This window comes from Rhinolophus ferrumequinum, chromosome 21 (genome assembly GCF_004115265.2).
Source record: "Rhinolophus ferrumequinum isolate MPI-CBG mRhiFer1 chromosome 21, mRhiFer1_v1.p, whole genome shotgun sequence".
Classification (NCBI taxonomy): Eukaryota; Metazoa; Chordata; class Mammalia; order Chiroptera; family Rhinolophidae; genus Rhinolophus; species Rhinolophus ferrumequinum.
The window spans coordinates 37,735,454-37,745,322 of NC_046304.1; the positions used below are offsets into that span (position 1 = coordinate 37,735,454).

General features: G+C 53.0%; 1 long non-coding RNA gene across 1 annotated transcript; it reads left to right on the forward strand.

Annotated features, from left to right (window-relative positions):
- Positions 1 to 13: 13 nt before the first annotated feature.
- LOC117013557 (uncharacterized) lies at positions 14 to 5,488 on the forward strand. Its single transcript, XR_004421349.1, has 3 exons — positions 14 to 279; positions 2,294 to 2,525; positions 3,248 to 5,488. It is a non-coding gene; the product is annotated as an uncharacterized LOC117013557 (long non-coding RNA).
- Positions 5,489 to 9,869: the final 4,381 nt, after the last annotated feature.

Here is a 9,869-nt window from a genome sequence, read left to right on the forward strand (position 1 = left end):
GGTCTCACTGGCTGCCTCGCCTGACTGTCCCATCGAGGGGCGGAGCCTCGTCCCCAGTCCTCTTCCATCGCCGCCTCTGTTTATCCGCTAGCCATTGGCCCCAAGGACTGCCAGTCGGCTCTGGGGACGGCCTCCAACTTGAGGTTCCATCCTAACTCTGCACCTATTGGCAAATATAAGGTTACTTTCTCCTGATTGGGCAAGGAACTGTCAGTAAGACTAAGGAAAGAACTAATGGGAGGGATGGAGTATGTCTTACCCCACCCTACCTCTGAGCAGGTAAGACTCTTGACTCTCCCCTTTCCCCCTACCTGTCCAACAGGTGAGTCAGAGGGCGCCATGGGAAAGGACAGATGCCTTCACTGGCCAGCCAACTCAGCGTCAGGCATGATGCTTCTTTGGGCTTATTCACCCTTGCCACAAAGTCGTAATAACATACTTGTATAGCATTTCATAGACTTCTTGCTGGTTTGGGGTTTCTTACCCAAAGATGGAGGGAGTGCTCATGAGATTTAGAATTAGAAGGACAGGGTTTGGGTCCTGCCTCTTACTAGTTGTATGATCTTAGTCAAGTTACTTCATCTTTCACTCCTTTTCTCCTCTGTGAAAGTGGGTACATTAGCTATATCTCTCTAACCTGGGTGTGTAGGGGGATGAAATGAAGTAAGGTTTGTGAAATCACTTGGACAACTGCTAAATGTTAGAATTTAAGTAAATGATACGGGGTTTTTTAATTCTCATGACGATTCTGAAAAATTGTTAGGACCACAAAATGATCCTTATTTCAAAGATAAGGAAACTGAAGTTCAGAGAGGTCACAAAACTAGAAAGTGGCACATCCAAAACTAGAACAACTTTCTTCTAATTTCAAGGCCCACTAAACCACATGTTCTCCTAACAGCATAGATATAAAATGTCAAAGCAGTGGGGAGGGGCTGGGAAACCGGCAAAAACAAATATTCTGGGTAGAGACAGAAGAGTAATGATTTAAGAGAAAGTATTGGTGGGTTTGTGAAAAATATCAGGCAGCAGATCTAAAGGAAATCAACACAGTCATAAAAGGAATGGGACAGCAGGCACCATTCGTTAGGGGAAGAGTCTGGGTTAGTTCTCGTTAGGGGAAGAGTCTGGGTTAGTTATCAGAAAGAACTTCCCAATTGGTTAAGAAGACAAAAGTCTCCTTTGTGTGGTTGATGGAATTAATGCCTCCTGTTGGCTGTACAGCGTGCCAAGGTCCTACATTCATTCATCAACATTTAAGTATTGAGCACAACTGTATGCTAGGCACTGGGTTAGACCCTGGTGACACAGAAAGTCAAAATGATCCCAACCCTCAAAGGACTCCCAAAGGGCTAAGTGTAAACAAGTCACCTTAGCCACTCTGTGTGTGTGTGTGGGGGGGGTGGGGGACGTGGGGGGTTGGGGAGTGGTCATTCAAGAAAGGGTCTTTCCTCTAAAAGCTTTATAGCCCCAAAGCTAGCACACAGGATGGGCTGGGTACCCCAACAGCATCCTTGACCACTTTACCCACCAGAAAAAAGAACAGTGGCTGAACAGTAGCTAAGTCTCACTTCTGAGGCTTGTGCCATCAAGAAGTCTTCCTGGAGGGGACCAGGGAGATATTAACATCTCAAACCAGTTGCCATCCCGCAGGCCAGGGCCACTGTCCTTTGCTTTGTTTCCCTTACAGCCCCTCCTCCAGCTTATCTCTGTATTTTTCTCCCTACCTTCCTCCCCAACTGCTTGTCACGCTGCCACACAGTACAGTAGCCAGCCCCCAGCATGGGAGGAAAAGAGCAATCCCTAGGCTGCTGCCACCATCCACCAGGGTTTCACTTCCTCCTTCTTCCATCTCTCCACCCCCACCTGGCACACTGACACACACTTCCCAGACCCAAGCCTGGTTTAACTCCTTCCTTTCTCCTGACTTCAGCATACAGGCAGGGTAGGGCTGGTTGACTGCAGATGGGTGGAGAACCCTGGGTGTGGTGGAGGGGCAGAAAAGAGGCTTCAGAATAAAGCCTATGTGTGTATACGTGTGTGTGTCCCCAGAATTCTCCCTGTCTGTCAGCCTGGAGCATGCTACAACATGCTGGCCCCAGGCTCTGGCTGGGCCTGGATAGGGGCACCACCACAGCAGCAAGAAAGACTGGGATAAGAGCTCTGTTTCTCCTCCCAGGTCAAGAGATTTTTCTACACATTTATTAAGTGCCTACTATGTGCCTATCAGGCACTGAAGATTCATCTGTGGGATCAGAAAATGATGTTTACTAGAATCACCTGTCTGTTTCAGGGATGGAGTCTCACCGGGTGAGGAGGTGCCTAGGGATACGATCGGATCGGATGAGAGCTGCTCTGGCCACAGTCTCCTCTGTAGTTTGAATTTGAAGGAAAAACCACAAGGCCATTTTACCCAGTCCCCTGCCTCTAAGCCTTTAAAGGCAGGGACTTCTGTTTGCCAGATCTCCAGAAAAGGAGATTGTCCAGCCTCCCTTGAACACCCACGTCTCCTTATTCTAACACTGGTAAGTTCCTTCTGATGTCTAACTTCAATTCATATTCCTGCAATTTAAACCCATTTCTCTTGCCCAGAGCTCAGTGGAAGCAGTCCCTGAGCTGCCAAGAATATATATGGTTCATTCAACCATTCAACTTTGCAGCTTTCTGGGGCTTCAGAGTAAAGAAGAAAAGGGCACCAAGCTGCCCCAGAGACAGAAATTACTAGCAAAGAGGGGTCCAGGCCTATGAGGGGCAGGTGGGAGGGAGGGGAGCTGGTGAGGATGAAGAGGCACTTCCTTGGGGGAAGGTGAACAACAGCCAAGCGCCTCTCCCTCATCTCACTTCCCTTCATCCTCCAGGAGCAGCTGGGCCATATAAGGAGGTAGAAGAGATTCTGCTGTCTGTTCAAACTTGGCCCTTTTTCTGTGGGGGCCCCTTCCCCAGACAGAGACAGGCAGAGATGTAGGTCTGCACAAGCCAGTCAGCCTCTGTGCTCACGCCTCAGGGGTATACACTCCCCACTCATGGGCTCAGATTCAGACACACAACTGCCAGCCCTGTCAGCTCTCTCCCAATACATGCAAACACACCCACCCTCAATCTCTCCCACCCCTCCCCCACACACACCCTTCTTCCCTCCTCTTGGGCCTAAGCTGGCCTCAGGAATGGCTACCTCTATCAAGAAAGACCGGGTGAGCAGATGGGTTGCTAAACTTCAAGCTGACGATGGTTTCTTTTCATCACCCAGCAACTCTCACTGGCGTCACTGCAGCAGGAAAGGAGAGCAGTCAACGGGAAGTCTGTCCCAGTGGCAGGCTGGACTCAAAGGCAATGCAAAAATCAAGAAGCATTGTGAGCTTGGGCCTGCTCTCAGCCTCAGGGGAGAGAGCCATCCATAGACTGGGAGAGGGGCCTCTGTCCTGGGTCCTGCCCTTGGAAGCCCCCGCCCTGCCCCTGGCTGGTCCTCCTGGGGTTGTGACCCTCCTCAAGGGGCCAGGGTACCAGCCTACACAGAGTTCATCCCTTTCCCCTTTGAGACCACACTCCGGGTACCGGGCACTCTGGAATTCCTTGCCCGGCACTGACCCTTCCTTGCAGGGCCTGCAGGGCCCTTACTCTGGTCCTTCCTCCTGAGAACAAACAGTAGCACCATGCATGGTGGTATGTGCACCAGCAAAGGGGGGCAGGGGGCAGTTGTGAGGGAAAGATGGGCACAGCACAGACATGCGAGCGGGGGTGTCCACACACGTGCTGGAGGCCCTGTGCAGTGTGGGGGCAGCCAGGCCTCAAAGGAAAGGGGAGATGGCCCAGGGGACAGTTATCTCTGCACTGCCGTGTTCTGAGGAGTCAGAATTCTCATTCCATCCTGGCCCTTCAGGACACTGTGCAGGTCTACTTGTCAAGGTGTATCTTGTTTAACAGTTTGTTAGCTTGATCTATAATTTATTTAGATCTACATATACGGGCCTCCATTTGCAAGCCTGCCCCTGCCCACAGGTGTTGGGGTGGGGTGAGGCTGGCTCAGGGTGATCCTTGAGCAGGGGAGAGGACGTTGGGTGCTGCAGAAGAGCCTCTGGCTCCCAAACTCTTCTGGTGGGAGGGGGCCCAAGCACCCCCCCCCCAGTGTGGGAGCAGGAACAAGATAGGATGGTGCTAGGCACTGGGAGGGGGTATCGGGGTGCTCCTGTCTGTTTTGCTGTCCTTTGTCCAGGGCAGGAGTCTGGAGGCCAGAGGCTGCCCAGGGCCTGGGGCTGGGTCTTTGGGTGTGTGCTCAGCCACTGGGGAGGCCTCTTAATTATAGAGGTAGCTCCAGCAATACTTCACTGCAAGCTGTGGGTGGGGATGGAATGTCAAGGGAAAACAGGGAGACAAGAAAACAGAGATAGGACAAGCCAGAAATAGCACAGGCCAGGGCGAGATACCAGGGGCCAGTGATGGTAGTCGGGGGAGCCGCTGGAGGAAGGTCAGGACCTCTCCTGAGAATGTCTATCCTGGGGTTGCCCTCCCTTGCCCACCCCCAACCCCACCCCTCAGGTGAAATTCCAGGACTTCAGGAATCCAACAGCAAACATCAGGAATATATTCTGGTCCTGGGTCTCCTTGGCTGTCTTAACACCTCCTCTGGTCCTGAGTGATTAGGTGGGGGACGGGAGGGGGCGAGGCCTTGCCCCCTGAGTCACCTCCCTTCCGGCTCCTGGCCTGGGTGACTTCACACAGGCTAAAACAGCTAGGGCCCCACCCACCCTACCAGCCTGCCTGCCCTGACAGGTGCCCTTCCCACAGAGAAGCCACCCCTCCCTTCCCCGCTCCAGTACACACACACACACACACACACACACACACACCGCAGGAATTTCGTTTCTCCCCCACCTGTCCAGAGTCCTTAGGAAGAAAAAGAAGGAGCAGTCTAATTAGAATCTCCTTCCTTGTATCTAAGGGGAAACTGAGACTGGAGCCAGATGAACTTCCCTAAAATCACACAAGCAAATTCCTGGCAGGATTGGGACTTGAACCTTTGTCTTCTGCCCACCAGCTCACCATTGCCACCAATTTAGGTCTCTCCATCCCAACAAAGGTGGGATGCAGTGGTAGGGGTAGAGATAGATGAAAATCAATTTTGTGGCAAGTCAGCTTGAAGTATGACTTCAGGAAAAGCTCAGGATTAGACAGCCAGGACTAAGGAAGGGGTGGGGTGGGCTCTGGGCTGGCCAGCTCTCCTTGGGGTTCTAAATCTGTAACCTCCCCTCACTTCCTCTAAGCCCTCTGAGCCACAGCCATGGATTACACAGAGACCCTCCCCCCAGTTCACCAGCCCTCTCCACCTCCCTGGTGGGGCTGCAACCCCACCTTAGTGGGGGCTAGGGTCAGGACTTGGAGTCCCTTGTGTTGTACACTAATCCCATCTTCCCCAGTCCTATCCCGTGGCCACCAGGGAATTTGAGAGTTGAGATCCTTGAATATTTCATCAGCACTTCAGCCTCCAGTTCAACAAGCAGCCAACTTAACAGCTCATGGATAATTTATGTCTCCAGCAGAGAACCTGGAAGTCCTGAGGGGGAGGGGCAGGGAGAACGGGGAGGGTGAAGGCTGGACCCGGCTGTGGTGAGGGTGCTGAGAGAAGCCAGCTCCATCCAGTGTGTGTGGGGTGGGGGTGGAGGAGAAAGCCAGGAACATTTCCATTTTTGATAGCAATGTATTATTTAAAAAAACAACACGGTGTTATCAAAATAATTGTGCTAAAGGTTAAAGTCAGATGACAAGCACTTTCTGACTTCATTCCTGTCCCTGCGTCTCTGTAACTATGCCTAACCTCATTTGGAGATAAAAAAAAATATTAACAGTTAGTCCTTCATGGCTGTGAGGCTCCCCACACCCACCCAGGCTAGGGAGAGAGGCCCGACTGCCTACTTAGATTGGCTGAACTCCTCCCCAACCTCCTCCTCCAGGAAGGCCACAAAGACTTAGTCAAATGGTCAAGGGAAAAGGAAGGAATTTCCAGTGGCCACCTCTTACTTTGGTCCAGGAACATAACATCATGTTCTTCTTCTAAAAGGAAAGATGGAAAAGGTGACCCGAATTGGAAAATGTCAAGTTCTCTTGGCCTCTTCTTTGAGGCTTACCTTAGTGAGTTCTTTCACAGATTCAGAGGATCAAGTACACAAGGGATGCCAAAAAAATGTATACGAGTGGACACTTTGGTCAACGTTGCTCAAGCAGTAGTTCACCATAATCAGAAGTGTCTGGACGCTGGTGGTAACCACTTTGAGCACCTCTTGTAATTAATTGCAGCAGTCAAACGTGACTTGTATTCATCTTTTGTTATCGGTATATAATACCATTTTAATAGTTTTCCTTTCCTAAAATGTGTATACATTTCTTTGGCACCCTGTGTGTGTGTGTGTGTGGGGGGGGTGAATCAGCAGGCACGTCCTCCCCCTTACCTCAGTTTCCCCACTTGAGTCATAGGCATGAGAGGTGCTCCCACACCAAGGGCTGTTTGGGGTACGGAAGAGATGCTATCCAGGTACCCAGGCGCCAGGTGGGCCGGAGGCAGGTGATGATTATGGGGTGATGTGTCCACAGGTTGGCCTGGGGTTTAGGCTGGGGCTGACTGGGGTGGGCTGCCCCAGCCCCCAGCCTCATCCTGTCTAATCCCCAGTCATCTTGGAGCTTGCTCATGGGAAGGGAGCCGGGCAGGCCTGCTCCAGCTTACCGTAGAGTGAGCCCAGGCCTTGGGGCCTAATCTAGCCTCTCTGGGCTCACTTTCCCCATCTAGGAAATTAGGGGCATCTGCCTGAACTGTCTTTGGAGGGAAGTTGCAAGAGAAGGCCGGATGAAGGCCCTGGAGCGGGGAAGCTGTGGCCGCCTTGGGCCCTGCGGCTGCCAGGACATCTCCAGGCAGGTTATGCAGTTGGCCCCAGTGCCAACTGGACACAGCCTTCTGACACAGAAAGGTGTCATTCTTTGTCCCCAGGAGTGACCTTACTCTCCCAGAGAAGGGAACACGGGGGTAAGACTTTAAGAACTATTTCTCAAACCTACGGGGGAATTTCTTCCATTGGAATTTACTGGAATTGTGGGAAAGCCCATGGGACTCCTCCCCCCACCTCCTTTGGCCATCACTTCTCAGGATTCCAGAAGAGGCTGGTCTAAGTGGCCCAGCAATTCTCTCCCCAGTCCCCTTAACAGCCAGCCCAATCCCATGGAACTGACAGTAGGGGCTGGCGGTGCTCTGGGATCAAGCCTCAGAGAGGGCTTTGAGGCCTGCTCTTACCCCCTTCCTTCCCCTTACCCCTGGCCCCTCTTTCCCTTCTGAAACTCCTTGCCTCCCTCAGTGAGCTGTGGCAATGAGGGTGTTTTGTTTCCGCATCTTTCTCACCTTCCTCTTTGGCCCCAGCTGACAGCCTAGAGGGACAAAACCAACACCAGAGACCAGGGCTTTCTCATTTTCTCTCCCTTCTCTGAACAGCATTGATTTGCGGAGAAAAAGCTCAAATCCAGCTTAGCCATCACCCCCCTTGAGAAACCTTGGACAAGCTGCTTCTCATTGCTCAGCCTCACCTGTGGCAGAAGGAATTGATAGCTATGATGCAAGGCTGTTTTGAGCTTTATAAAGAAACTGCCAAGTGCCCCGCACAAAGTAGGTCCTCAATACGTTGTAGGTAATAGTGATGGTCTCCTTAGGATGGGGTCTCTCCAGGTCCAGGACACTTCTGTGGCATCTGAGTCTGGCCCTAGTGTGCGAGGTCGCCATCCCTAGTGCCCTTTTGGCTGTCCCTAACCTTCTACCCATTTGACTATAGACGCTCTGACGATGAGGTACTGGGTGGGGTGCTGGGGGCAGGGGAAGGAAGGGGCTGAGTGACACAGATGTGGAAGAGGCAAGGCCATCTGGGCTCGGGGGGGGGTTGAGAGAATGGACTAGAAGGCCCCGGAGAGCTCATGCTGGGATTCGCTGGGACTCCGTCTCAGCAGTTTGGGGAGCTGGCCCAGCCCTGGGAAGAGGCTGGCATAGGGAGAGGGGAGGGGGGTGCTGGCGCTACCTGGGAAAGAGGAGCTGAGTAAGGCACGCTGGCTGGGAGGGCCTGGGCTAGCGGCCTGTTTGGGGGATTGGTGCCTAGAGAGGGGCTGGCCTTCTTCTCCTGTCACACACCCGCCTCACCACCACACACAGAGATGCCACTCTCAGCTGCACACTTGGACACACACATATCCACACACTTCTTAAACTGTAACACCTCTGCTCTCCCCATCCTCTCACCCAGCTCTGTTTTTCCATCTCACTTATCTAACACCACCAGATAATTTATTTATTATAACATGTATTGTTTACTGCCTTTCTCCGCACTGGAATGCAAGCTCGCCCAGGGGAGGGTGCTTGGCCTGCTTTGCCCATTAATGTGTAACCAGCACCTACAGTGTGCCTGGCACATACATAGTAGGTACTCAATAAATGTTTTCAGTGAGTGAATGGACCCCTCTAGAATCACATTCACGAATGCACAGGGATACTCAGGGACGCATGTGCAGAGACACGCTCAGTCACCCACGAGACTTCCAGGGGAAGACAGTCATTCTGACACATGGACACAGGCACATATTCACACCCAGCCCCGCACATCCACACAGCACACAAGCACACAGGCACTTTCAGATTCATACCCAGCCATCCAGATTCCAACACTTCTACTCATGCAGGCACGCTCAAGCACATCCCTGCTCCCTCCCCACCCTCTGAAGTGCCAGCCCCAGAGGGCAGCCCCTCCCAGCAACAGGGGGCGGGGCCTCAGTGGAAGCTGACTACACAGCAGCTTGAAAGGGGTGGGGTGGGACCTGGCCGCCCTGGCATCTGGGAGCTCTCAGGAGACGCTACCTACTGCAGACCCACCTATGGGAGGGAGGAGTGAGGTCACCTGTGCCCCCAGCCCTGACCCCACCCGCCTGAGCTCCAGACTTAGGCTCTGGCCCTCCCACCCTCGTCATCACCGAAAGCCCAGGAAAGGGGTTGGGGGCGGGGAAGGAAAGGGAGTCCTCCAGGGTGGGGGCCCAGACCAAATAACCTGGTACATCTGGGGGAAATAGGGGTGTGGAAGGTGAGAACTAGGTTTCCCAGCTTCAGCTCCGCCCTCCAGTAGGAAAGAAGGCTCTTCCACCACCCTGCCACTGGGTCCAGCCCAGAATCCTTCCCCAGAGAGTACATTTTGGCCTCCACCTCCCTGCTGTGCAATATGGTGGGGACATTGGTGAGTCACAGGGCTGGGTGGTAGTTACCTGGCACCACTCTCACTCCCACATATCCAGACTCTCTGCCCTCTGGACCCAATACAAGATTGGGCAAGACGATTTGGCAGTCCCACTGCCATCACGAAGTCTCGCGTGATCAAACCTTTTCCCTAGGGCTCCTCTGGCTGCTGAGTTGGGGGCCCAGTCTCTGCTGTGGAATGGAGAATGGGCAGAGCGAGCAGGGAAGGCATGTTCGCTCTGACTCTAAGGAACCTGGGTCAGTCAACGCCTGGAAAATAAAAACCGGAAGTAAATGTCCCTGGTCCCCTCCCCTCACTCGCCACACTCCCCGAGGGAAGCAATGCTAAACTAGGAAAACACCGGACATCCCATTTTAGAAATTTGAAACCACCGTCTTCCCTCTTCCCAGGACTAGAAGCGGGAACTACGTCCTCACGCCCCCTGGCGGCCGATTGCAATTACACGCTGCTGCTCACAAACACCCAGGGTCCACAGGGCGGGACTGTGTGCCCCTTTCACCACCCCCGCATTTACAGACGAGGGGAGATGGTTGCAGAGGGAGGGAAGGACCTGCACCTTCATTCCTCAGCCCAGGGGAGACTAGATCCCAGGCTCTGTGATTCATT